Genomic DNA, 12,575 nt, shown 5'->3' with positions numbered 1-12,575 from the left:
CACAACACTCTGGGTGTGCACTGAATGTTGCCAAGTGCATGAACCTTGCATGAATGCTACAAACTAGTCCTGAACCACTTCTTTCTCCATGTGCCTGAATGACTGATAGACATATAATGCTCAAAATTACAACGATTTCTGCAGAGGAGATCAGTCTGCACGCTGAGCCTACTGCAGAGGGAACTAGAAAAGTGACCTTTACTACATGAAGGATTGAGCCGCATGTCTAGGCTGAACTGAGATCTTCAAAGTCATGTTGAAGAGTCATTGGAAAGAACAGAAAGAGCAGAAATATTTTCACATGGGAACCTAGTTGCTCAACGTTAGAAGTCTGGAGCTCCCAGAATACCACAAAATATGTGTACAAAGCCTTGACGTGTCCCAACCAAGTCATTGCTACAGAGGGTTCAACTACATGAAATCTTGTTGCCCATCAGTAAGAAGCTCTACAACAGAGGTGGGCAAACTACGGCCCACGGGCCACATCCGGCCCGCGGGACCATCCTGCCCGGCCCTTGAGCTGCCAGCTCGGGAGGCTAGCCCCCGGCCCCTCCCCTGCTGTTCCCCTCCACTGCAGCCTCCCCTCGCCGCACCGCCAGTGCTCTGGCCCGCCGCTCTTGCTGGGCAGCATGGTGGCATGGCTGGCTCCGGCTGGGCAGGGGGGCTGTGAGCTCCTGCTGTTCTGAGTGGCGTGGTAAGGGAGCAGGGAGCGGGGGTGGGGGTTGGATAAGGGGCAGGAGGTCCCAGGGGGCAGACAGGGGACAGGGAGCAGGAAGTGGTTGGATGGGGTGGAGGTTCTGGTAGGCGCGGGCAGGGGATGGGAAACAGGGGCGATGGGATAGGGGGTGGGAGTCCCAGGGGGCCTGTCAGGGGGCGGGGGTGTGGATAGGGGTTGGGGCAGTCAGGGGACAGGGAGCAGGGTGGGTTGGATAGGGGGTGGGGTCCTGGGGGGTGGTTAGGGGTGGGGGGTCCTGGAAGGGGGCAGTCAGGTGACAAGGAGCGGGACGGGTTGGATGGGTCACGGGTTCTGAGGGGGGCAGTCAGGGGGCGGGAGGTGGGAGGGTGCGGATAGGGGGCAGGGGCCAGGCTGTTTGGGGAGGCCCAGCCTTCCTTACCCAGCCCTCCATACAGTTTCAAATCTTGATGTGGCACTCGGGCAAAAAAGTTTGCTCACCCTTGCTCTACAATATATCTGAATTTGACATTAGTTCATCAGAGGGTATCTACTGCTTCTGAGCTGATAGTGAACAAACCCAAACCAGGGTCCTTTATCCTGTTGCTTCTTACAGGATCCAGGGCCCAAGGATGGATAACCAAACAACTGTTCTGCCTCGGAAGGTTTAGAGCCCTCTACAGGAATGCACACTATGCAGCTGGGTCACTGCATGGATCATTCATCTGAAAGAGCTAGTCTGCCAAATTAACAGCTCTAGGGGGCCCATAGAATGAGGATTAGGGTATATTTACTTTATTTGTTCCTTTTCTCTTTTTTCTGAGTGAGGCAGAGCCTGAAGTATCAGTGATACCAACTCTGTGTGTGTGTGTGTGTGAGAGCGAGAGAGAGAGCGAGAGAGAGAGAAGTGCTGTACGATGTGGTCACACAATCAGCCCTGAAGCAGTAGCCTTTACCACTGCTGAACTCCCAGAGCAGATGGGATACGTCCAGCTAAGTCCTACAGACACGTGACCAGCCATTCCTGGGCAAGACAAGCTGTCACTGCCCCTCTCAAGCCCAGGTCTTACTCACAGGTCAGCAGGAAGATTTGTGGGTTATTTTGGAAAGCCTCAATGGTAGGGCTGCCCTATCATGCAGAATTGCTGGGCCCCAATCCTTGGCTGTCCTGACTGGCACATTGCTCTTCAAGACTGGAGCAAAGCAGCTATCAAGCCAAAGGGACAGTGTCCATAGAGCTCAGCAGCTCCCGTGGCTCTCAGGGGCTGGGGGATTTAGTGGGGGCTCAGGGGTGCCAAGCACATTTGGAAATCTGGCCTGACATAGAAAGCCATGGGATGATCATCCTAGCAAAGAGAGGAGAGCTGGCGCAGCAGCCAGCGTAGGGGGTGTTGCCATGAAAAGGAGCCTGGCTGAGGCTTCTCTGCACCTTCAGTTGCAGTAATGACCCTTGGGACCATTAATGACTAGTGCAAGGCTCCCGACTGCTCAGCATTGCTCAGGGAATGGAACGGAGCACAGCTGGTCCAGCACTGAGTGCAAAGATGGCTTTGCTCACAGATCGCCCATTCCCACGAGGGGTACAATGGACTCTTGGGTTGCAGCCTCACTAAGGCTTCCTTGTTTAGAACAGATAAACCCCAGCACCATGCATTTGTTAACAAATTTCAGAGTAACAGCCGTGTTAGTCTGTATTCGCAAAAAGAAAAGGAGGACTTGTGGCACCTTAGAGACTAACCAATTTATTTGAGCATGAGCTTTCGTGAGCTACAGCTCACTTCATCGGATGCATTCAGTGGAAAATATAGTGGGGAGATTTATATACATAGAGAACATGAAACAATGGGTGTTACCATACACACTGTAACGAGAGTGATCACTTAAGGTGAGCTATTACCAGCGGGAGAGCGGGGGTGGGGGGAGGGGGACCTTTTGTCGTGATAGTCAAGGTGGGCCATTTCCAGCAGTTGACAAGAACGTCTGAGGAACAGTGTGGGGTGGGAATAAACATGGGAAAATAGTTTTACTTTGTGTAATGACCCATCCAGAAAAACTGATTGAAAAAAGGGCCACGTGTCATGCCCAAGTCTTCAATGGGAGCCTACACATCACTATGTGACATCTTTGCACAACCTTGCTCCTCACAGGTCTTATGTACAAGCCACAAGAGGTCACAAGAGATACTGTGATGTCACTAAAAGAAAAGGAGTACTTGTGGCACCTTAGAGACTAACCAATTTATTTGAGCATGAGCTTTCGTGAGCTACAGCTCACTTCATCGGATGCATCTGATGAAGTGAGCTGTAGCTCACGAAAGCTCATGCTCAAATAAATTGGTTAGTCTCTAAGGTGCCATAAGTATTTTTCTTTTTGCGAATACAGACTAACACGGCTGTTACTCTGAAACCTCTGATGTCACTGCCGGATATGCCAGACAGCCATACAATCCATAACTAACAGGCACACTCAACTCCTGGGAAGACAGGACAGAGATCTGTGCAGGAACCAGAGCCTTCTGGGATACTTATCTGATTAAATAGCAGCTACAGATTACGAATCCCTCTCCCTCATCCTCCTGACTCCTACAGATTTTGTGCATCCTGTAGTTAGAACTTTTTTCAGGGCAATTGGTGATATGATAATTAACCAAAATAAGCATATGAATATGTGATAACATTCCCTACCTTTCAAGTTACATCTCCACTTGTCTAGCCTTCTTCTAGTGAACAGGCTTGATGCAGGAATTGTTGGGTGAGGTTCTCTGGTCTGTATTATCTAGGAGGTCAGGCTGAGTGATTAGACTAGTCTCTTCTGGCCTTAAAATCTATAAATCCATGATCTTTTTATAATGCATATGAATTATATATATTTATAATTACATATACAAGTGATATGGAAAGTTTAACAGCTTTTTGCTTTTGATGGGATGCGGGGCAGGAGTTGAATGAACAATAATGCAATGACGGCAAAGAGTCCTGTAGCACCTTATAGACCAGGGGTCAGCAACCTATGGCACGCGTGCCAAAGACAGCACCCGAGCCCATTTTTAATGGCACGCTGCTGCCTGCCGGGGTCCTGGCCCGGCCCGCTCCTCTCTGCTCCCCACCTCCTCCGGGGGGGGGCAAGGGGCAGAAACTTGGTCCTGCCGGCTCCCCGGCCTCTTCCCGCAGTGTGCTGGGTTCCTGCCCCTCCTCCTCTGCTCCGTCCCTCCCTGCCGGCGGATCAGCTGATGGCCCTTGCAAGGGAGGAGCGGAGTCAGCATGCTCTTTGCTCCCGGTGGAGGCAGAGAAGAAGCAGGGGCAGGGCCTTGGCGAAGCGGGGCATATCCCCTCCAGCCTCCTGCCGTGAGCACCCTACGACCCCAGCCCTCTGCCCTGACCCCCACTCACACACACCAAGTCCTCTGCCCTGAGCCATGCAGCCCTGCACACCCCCAAGGCCCCTGCCCTGAGCTCTGTACCCCCCTCACACACACCCAGCCCTCTGCTTGACCCCTTCACCCCCCCCACGCCCTGACTCTGGCACCCCCACATATACCCAGGCCCCCCATACCTCACGCCCTGACACCTGCACCCCCCTCACATTTCCCCAGCTCTCTGCCCTGACTCTTGCACCCCCACACATACCCAGGCCCCCCACACCCCATGCCCCCCCCAACATCCTAACTCTTGCACCCCCCACATCCCCACCCCCACCCTGAGCACCAAATGGGAGCTCCTGCACCTGCCCCCACAAAATGGGAGCTGCCCAGGTAAGCGCTCCACACCCAAACCTCCTGCCCCAACCCTGAGCCCCCTCCCTCATTCTAGCTCCTGGCCAGATCCTACACCCCAACCCTGTGCTCAGTGCACTCCCACCCTCAGCTCAGTGCAGAGAGAGAGGAAGAGAATGGCCAGAACCAGGGAGAAGATAGGTACCCACTGTGTGTGGGCAGGGCTGGGACCCCAGACTGGCAGCGGGCTGAGCTGGTCCGGCAGCCGGGATCCTGGCTGGCAGGAGCTGGCGGATGGAACCCCTGAGCGGCAGCGGGCTGAGCCGCTCAGCCCACTGCCGGTCTGGGGTTGTGGCTGCCAGCCCCTTGCCAGCCAGGGTCCCGGTCGCAGGCCCTGCTCAGCCCACTGCCGGTCTGGGGTTGTGGCTGCCAGCCCCTTGCCAGCCAGGGTCCCGGCCGCAGGCCCTGCTCAGCCCACTGCCGGTCTGGGGTTGTGGCTGCCAGCCCCTTGCCAGCCGGGGTCCCGGCCGCAGGCCCTGTTCAGCCCACTGCCGGTCTGGGGTTCTGGCTGCCAGCCCCTTGCCAGCCGGGGTCCCGGCCGCAGGCCCTGTTCAGCCCACTGCCGGTCTGGGGTTCTGGCTGCCAGCCCCTTGCCAGCCGGGGTCCCGGCCGCAGGCCCTGCTCAGCCCACTGCCGGTCTGGGGTTGTGGCTGCCAGCCCCTTGCCAGCCGGGGTCCCGGCCGCAGGCCCTGCTCAGCCATCTGCCGGCTTAGGTGAACGGAACCCCAGGCTGGCAGCAGGCTGAGCGGGCTGGCTGCATAAGATCAACATTTTAATTTAATTTTAAATGAAGCTTCTTACACATTTTGAAAACCTTGTTTACTTTACAATACAACAATAGTTTAGTTACATAATATATAGACTTATAGCGAGAGAGACCTTCTAAAAAACATTAAAATGTATCACCGGCATGTGAAACCTTAAATTAAAGTGAATAAATGAAGACTCGGCTCACCACTTCTGAAAGGTTGTCGACCCCTGTTATAGACTAACAGACGTATTGGAGCATAAACTTTTGTGGGTGAATTCATGCATCTGACGAAGCGGGTATTCACCCACGAAAGCTTATGCTCCAATACGTCTGTTAGTCTTTAAGGTGCCACAGGACTCTGCTGCTTTTACAGATCCAGACTAACATGGCTACCCCTCTGAATAACGCAATGACAGCATCACCTGCTCGCTATTGTGACTCTCGGCTGAGGTCCCAGGAGTCTGCCAGAGTAAAATGAATGGGTCTCTGTAAACTGAGCTTTAGTATCAGGTATGGCTCCATCACCGCTGTCCCACGCACAGGGACAATACATCCGGGCAATAGGGCTACAAGCCCTACTAAGAGAAATGTTTGTTGACTGGAAAGTGAAAAGAACTTGCTAATGGAAATGAAGCTCAGGGGAACATCAGCCGGTTTTCAATGTCAAAAAGGAGGCATTTGAGAGGCTTGTGAGTTAGATGTTTCCTTTGCTGTATCCTGGAGCTGCCATTGCCCCCACATAACTGCTCTCATGCCAAGGCACATTTTAAATAAAGTTCCTTCTGCAAGTTGCTGAGGTTTGGAAATCCCACTGGAGCATCAACCACTGGGGAATTCTCCTCCTCCCAGGAATGGAGCTGAGTTTTGCCATGAAAGCAAATGAAGAGAACTTTTCAAGCTGCGTGGTTAAGGAAATGCCAAAGTTAGGGTTACTTGTGCAACCTGACTTCAGTCCCCTTGTGTGTAAGCAGTCTGTTAGTCTTTAATGATAGCCTGACATCTCTCCTGGGCAACCTAATGGAGCAGCTGATACAGACCTCAGTTAAGAAAGAATTAAAGGAGGGCAATAGAATTAATGCCAATCAACATGGGTTTATGGGAAATAGAGCCAATCAAACTAACTCTGGATCTTCTTTTGAGGAGATTACAAGTTTGGTTGATAACATGTTACTATAATTTGCTTAGGCTCTTGTAAGGCATATGATTTGTTACTACATGACATTTTGATTAGGAAACTAGAGTGATTCAAATTCAACATGGCACACATTAAATGGATTTAAAACTGGCTAAGGGAAGTCTCTCAAAATATATTTGTTAACATGGAATCATTACTGAGCCTCTGGGTTTTCCCCAGGGATCCATTCTTGGTCCCACACTATTTAACATTTTTATCAGTGGCCTGGGAGAGAACATAAACTCACCACTGATGAAGTCTGCAGATGACACAAAGATTATGGGAGTGGTAAATACTGAAGAGGACAGGTCTCTAATACAAAGTGATGTGGCTCTCTTGGTAAGCTGGGTGCAAGCAAACAATACATGTTTTAATACAGCCAAACATAAAGTTGTACGTTGAGGAAAGGAGAATGTAGGCCATACTTACGGAATCGGGGCTCTGTCCAGGGAAGCAGTGACTTGAGGGTCATGGTGGATGATCAGCTAAACATGAGTTCCCAACGAAACACAGTGGCCAAAAGTGCTAATGTGATCCTGGGCTGTTAACTCTGTATTTTGCACTAGTGTGACCCCTGCCACAATATTGTGTACAATTCTGGTTTCCATGATTCAAGAAGAATGTTCATAAATTGGAAGGGGTTCAAAGAGCCACAAGAATGATTAAAGGATTCAAAAACATGCTTTATAGTGACAGACTCAAGGAGCTATTTAGTTTAAGAAAGAGAAGGCTGTGGTTGATCACAGTCTATAAATACCTTCATGCCGAGAAGAAATCTGATAATAAGGGCTCTTCATTCAAGCAGACAAAGGTATAACAAGATCCAATGGCTGGAAGCTGGAGCTAGACAAATTCAGACTTGAAATAAGGTGTAAATATTCAGCAATGAGGGTAATTAACCAAGGGCTGTGGTGGATGCTCCGTCACTGTCAAGTTTTAAATCAAGTTTGGATGTGTTTCTAAAAGATCTGCTCTAATTCAAACAGGAATTAATTCAGGGAAGGTCTCTGGCCTGGGCAATGCAGAAGTTCAGACTAGATCAAGGGTCAGCATCCCTTCAGAAGTGGTGTGCCGAGTCTTAAGTTAAGGAAGTATGGGCTGGATGAATGCACTATAAGGTGGGTAGAAAGCTGGCTAGATTGTCGGGCTCAATGGGTAGTCATCAATGGCTCCATGTCTACTTGGCAGCCGGTATCAAGTGGAGTGCTCCAAGGGTCGGTCCTGGGGCCGGTTTTGTTCAATATCTTCATAAATTATCTGGAGGATGGTGTGGATTGCACTCTCAGCAAATTTGCGGATGATACTAAACTGGGAGGAGTGGTAGATTGGTGAGGCCTCATCTGGAGTACGGTGTCCACTTTTGGGCCCCACACTACAAGAAGGATGTGGAAAAATTGGAAAACGTCCAGCGGAGGGCAACAAAAATGATTAGGGGTCTGGAACACATGACTTATGAGGAGAGGCTGAGGGAGCTGGGATTGTTTAGCCTGCAGAAGAGAAGAATGAGGGGGGATTTGATAGCTGCTTTCAACTACCTGAAAGGGGGTTCCAAAGAGGATGGCTCTAGACTGTTCTCAGTGGTAGCAGATGACAGAACGAAGAGTAATGGTCTCAAGTTGCAGTGGGGGAGGTTTAGATTGGATATTAGGAAAAACTTTTTCACTAAGAGGGTGGTGAAACACTGGAATGCGTTATCTAGGGAGGTGGTAGAATCTCCTTCCTTAGAGGTTTTTAAGGTCAGGCTTGACAAAGCTCTGGCTGGGATGATTTAACTGGGAATTGGTCCTGCTTTGAGCAGGGGGTTGGACTAGATGACCTTCTGGGGTCCCTTCCAACCCTGATATTCTATGATTCTATGATTCTTCATTTATTCACTTTAATTTAAGGTTTCACATGCCGGTGATACATTTTAATGTTTTTTGGAAGGTCTCTCTCTCTATAAGTCTATATATTATATAACTAAACTATTAGAATCATAGAATATCAGGGTTGGAAGGGACCTCAGGAGGTCATCTAGTCCAACCCCTGCTCAAAGCAGGACCGATCCCCGACTAAATCATCCCAGCCAGGGCTTTGTCAAGCCTGACCTTAAAAACTTCTAGGGAAGGAGATTTCACCACCTCCCTAGGTAACGCATTCCAGTGTTTCACTACCCTCGTCGTGAAAAAGGTTTTCCTAATATCCAACCTAAATCTCCCCCACTGCAACTTGAGACCATTACTCTTTGTTCTGTCATCTGCTACCACTGAGAACAGTCTAGATCCATCCTCTTTGGAACCCCCTTTCAGGTAGTTGAAAGCAGCTATCAAATCCCCCCTCATTCTTCTCTTCTGAAGACTAAACATCCCCAGTTCCCTCAGCCTCTCCTCATAAGTCATGTGTTCCAGTCCCCTAATCATTTTTGTTGCCCTCCACTGGATGTTTTCCAATTTTTCTACATCCTTCTTGTGGTGTGGGGTCCAAAACTGGACACTGTACTCCAGATGAGGCCTCACCAATGTCGACTAGAGGGGAACGATCATGTCCCTCGATCTGCTGGCAATGCCCCTACTTGTACATCCCAAAATGCCATTGGCCTTCTTGGCAACAAGGGCACACTGTTGACTCAACAGTTGTATTGTATTGTTATTGTTGTATTGTAAAATAAACAAAGTTTTCGAAATGTTTAAGAAGCTTCATTTAAAATTAAATTAAAATGTTGATCTTACGCCGCTGGCCCGCTCAGCCTGCTGCCAGTCTGGGGTTCCATTCACCTAGGCCGGCAGCGGGCTGAGCGGGGACTGTGGCTGGGACCCCAGCTGGCAAGGGGCTGGCAGCCAGAACCCCAGTCCGGCAGTGGGCTGAGCGGCTCAGGGGTTCCATTCGCCGGCTCCTGCCAGCCAGGATCCCGGCTGCTGGTTCAGCTCAGCCCGCTGTCAGTCTGGGGTCCCGGCCCTGCCCACACACAGTGGGTACGTACCTTCTCCCTGGTTCTGGCCATTCTCTTCCTCTCTCTGCACTGAGCTGAAGGTGGGAGTGCACTGAGCACAGGGCTGGGGTGAAGGAGCAGGCTGGGGGTTGGGGTGTAGGGTCTGGCCAGGAGCTAGAATGAGGGAGGGGGCTCAGGTTTGGGGCAGGAGGTTTGGGTGTGGAGCGCTTACCTGGGCAGCTGCCATTTTGTGGGGGGAGGTGCAGGAGCTCCCATTTGGTGCTCAGGGTGGGGGTGGGGATGTGGGGGGTGCAAGAGTCAGGATGTGGGGGGTGCATGGGGTGTGGGGCCCTGGGTATGTGTGGGGGTGCCAGAGTCAGGGCTGGGGTCATGGGGGGGGGGGGTGAAGGAGTCAAGAAGAGGGCTGGGTGTGTTTGAGGGGGGTACAGGGCTCAGGGCAGGATCCTTGGGGGTGTGCGGGGCTGCAGGGTTCAGGGCAGAGGGCTGGGTGTGTGTAAGGGGAGTACAGGCCTGAGGGCAGGAGCCTTGGGGGTGTGCGGGGCTGAGGGCTCAGGGCAGAGGGCTGGGTGTGTGTGAGGGGGGTACAGGGCTCAGGGCTGGGGTCATGGGGTGCTCATGGCAGGGGGCTGCAGGGGGTATGCCTCACTTCCCCAAGGCCCTGCCCCTGTTTCCTCTCTGCCTCCGCCGGGAGCAGTGGCAGGGAGGGAGGGATGGAGAGGAGGAGGAGGGGCAGGAACCCAGCACACTGCGGGAAGGGGTAGGAGAGCCGGCAGGACCAAGCTTCTGCCCCTTGCCTCTGCGGGAGGGGACGGGGAGTGGAGAAGAGTGGGCCGGGCCAGGCCGGATTTTTAATGGCACGCTGATTGCTGCCGTGACCACAGCTTGCTGCCGTGCCATTAAAAATGGGCTAACGCGCTGTCTTTGGCATGCGTGCCATAGGTTGCCGACCCCTGGACTAGATGATCACCGTGCTCCCTTCTGGCCTTATAATGTATGTCTCTGTGAATTATACAGTCTCAGGCTGTTCTTCCACATAAGGTCATATTGAGATGTAACATCTTCGATACATGCTTGTCATGTGCTTTTCATTCTTGCGTTGTCCCCATGCTCCACTGCTATTGACTTAGGGTGGATCCTGTGGAAGCAGCCTCTGTGCTGCCCAAGTTCAAGGTCTGCAGTTGTGACTTGGGCAAGGTGGAGAAGTTTCCTGCATGCCTTCCCTTATTTCTGATACACCAGTCCGGTCCCATGTTAACACCTCAGCAGCTCTTGCTCAGAGGAATACTTGTCAGGGTTGTCTTAGCATCGTGTTCTCAGGATTCCTCACCTGACAGTGCCTGGTGTGCAGATGGGAAGTGGTTTGGTGTCTCATGTTTTCTGTTGGAGGTTTGCTTGGGAAGCTTGGGTTGTTCCATGTAAGCGTGAGAAATGAATTGTCTAGCTAGGAATTAGTGAAGTGTAACAATGGCACAACACTCTGGATAGTCCTTAGTAAAGTACATTCCAGGGCTGATGTCGTTATGTGGGCTCCAGGGGTCTTGCTTTGTTTGCTTCATGAAAATGAATAAAGCTTGAATTGGAATCAAAGGAAAACAAACAAACCCATGACCAGGGGAAATGGCTGCTTTGGTGAATGCTCAAGGGCTGAGGACACCTAGCTGAGTGCCTCAGGGACTCTCGAAGACTCTTTGGGGATTCCCTTATCTCCAGAAGTGCTCCACCGTGCCCCATCCCAGTCCCATCCTCTAGGTTCCATCATGCAGCCTCACAAAAGCATCACCCGTTGAATCCCATTGCTCTCACCCCCACCGTTGTTGATTGCATCAACACGGCTAGTGCAGCCTCTCCTAGCAGGAAGATATGCAGGGAGAGAAGGAAGGGATCTAAGACTGACAGGCAACGTAAGGGAGGTCAATGCTGCCCATAGGTACCCAATAACTCGGTAACAGACCACTCCAGTCAAATCAGGGAACCATGAAACATTTATAGAGAGAAACAAGCCTCAGAGTCCAAGTCTGATCTCCCCAGCAAGGGTATGAATCAACAGGAATTCCAGTGGAGTCACACTGGCGTGAGTGAGATCAGCACTGACCCCGTGTCCAGCGCTGCTGAGCTACATACATAAGGACCCTCTGTCCTGAAGAGAGTGGGGAGGGAATTTTTCCGTGAGACATTGTTTTGTCAGACAGTGCTGGTTAATTGAAATGAAAACTTTTCCCGGGAATGTATCAGTTTCAACAAAACTTTTGTTGGGAAGGTTTCTCAGGTCTAAGAGAAGGAATTTCTGGTCAAAACCAGAAAGAGGGAGTTACCGCCACCCCAGAATAGCCAATAGCTCAGGGGTCAGGATACTCATCCAGGATGAGGAAAACCCAGGTTTAAGTCCCTTCTCTGCTTGAATCAGACCAGGGACTTGAGTCTGTGTCTCATCCCCCATGAGTGACCTAATTACCTGGTTCTTCTTGCATGCTTTGTCTCTCTCTTGTGGTTTTCATTACAAGTTTTGAAAAGTCTCATTTTCGTACTGATGCAGAACAAATGTCAAAACCTCACAATTGTTTGCGAAAGGGAATTCTTGTTTTCTGGCCAGTTCTAGTGCAGAACATACAGTACCTCTGTTGTATAGCATAGTAAATATATCTAGTGGGGAAAGGTCGAGAGCTCATCTCAGTAACATAAGGCTGTTAAATCTATCTTAGATATTTATATGGCCCCCATTATTGAAGTATCGGAGTGCCTCACTGTCATTAATGTATTTACTTATCCCATAACCCCCCCATGAGGCAGGCAGTGCTGCCTCCCCATTTTACAGAGGGCAATGTGAGACACAGAGACTAGGTGAATTGCCAAGATAGCACACGAAGTTTGTGGTGTGGCAGGGAATTCAACCCAGGACTCACATGTCCCAAACAAGTGCCCAGATCACTGGCTGATCTATTCTCTCTACACTACAATAGAGTTCTAACTAAAAAACAACAACCTAAGTATCAGAAAGCCAGGAAACAAGAGTTAAGGTTCAATGTACATATAAATCAATATTTGAGAGTCTGGAAATACACAATTGCTGAGGCAGCTTTCAAGAGAATCATCAAGTGCCAGCTGATACAACCATTTTGTGCACAGACAACTTCACACCTGGTACAAATGGGAGGCCACAACTCATTTCACACAAACCATTGAACAGCCTTTGGACAGTAGTATCCCGGTCCCCAGTATGGACCTGAAACCAGGAGACGGAAATGAAAAGTTCCATATACCACAACTCTGCAGCCTGAG

General features: G+C 50.7%; 1 protein-coding gene across 6 annotated transcripts in view; it reads left to right on the top strand.

Annotated features, from left to right (window-relative positions):
* The window catches only part of FBN3 (fibrillin 3), a 312,181-nt gene that overhangs the window by 79,563 nt on the left and 220,043 nt on the right, over positions 1-12,575 (top strand). The gene's annotated exons all lie outside the window — the stretch shown is intronic.

The sequence above is a fragment of the Lepidochelys kempii genome, chromosome 25 (assembly GCF_965140285.1).
Source record: "Lepidochelys kempii isolate rLepKem1 chromosome 25, rLepKem1.hap1, whole genome shotgun sequence".
Lineage (NCBI taxonomy): Eukaryota > Metazoa > Chordata > Testudines > Cheloniidae > Lepidochelys > Lepidochelys kempii.
The sequence above is the reverse complement of the archived record's forward strand: the minus strand, read 5'-3'. Positions and strand labels throughout refer to the sequence as shown.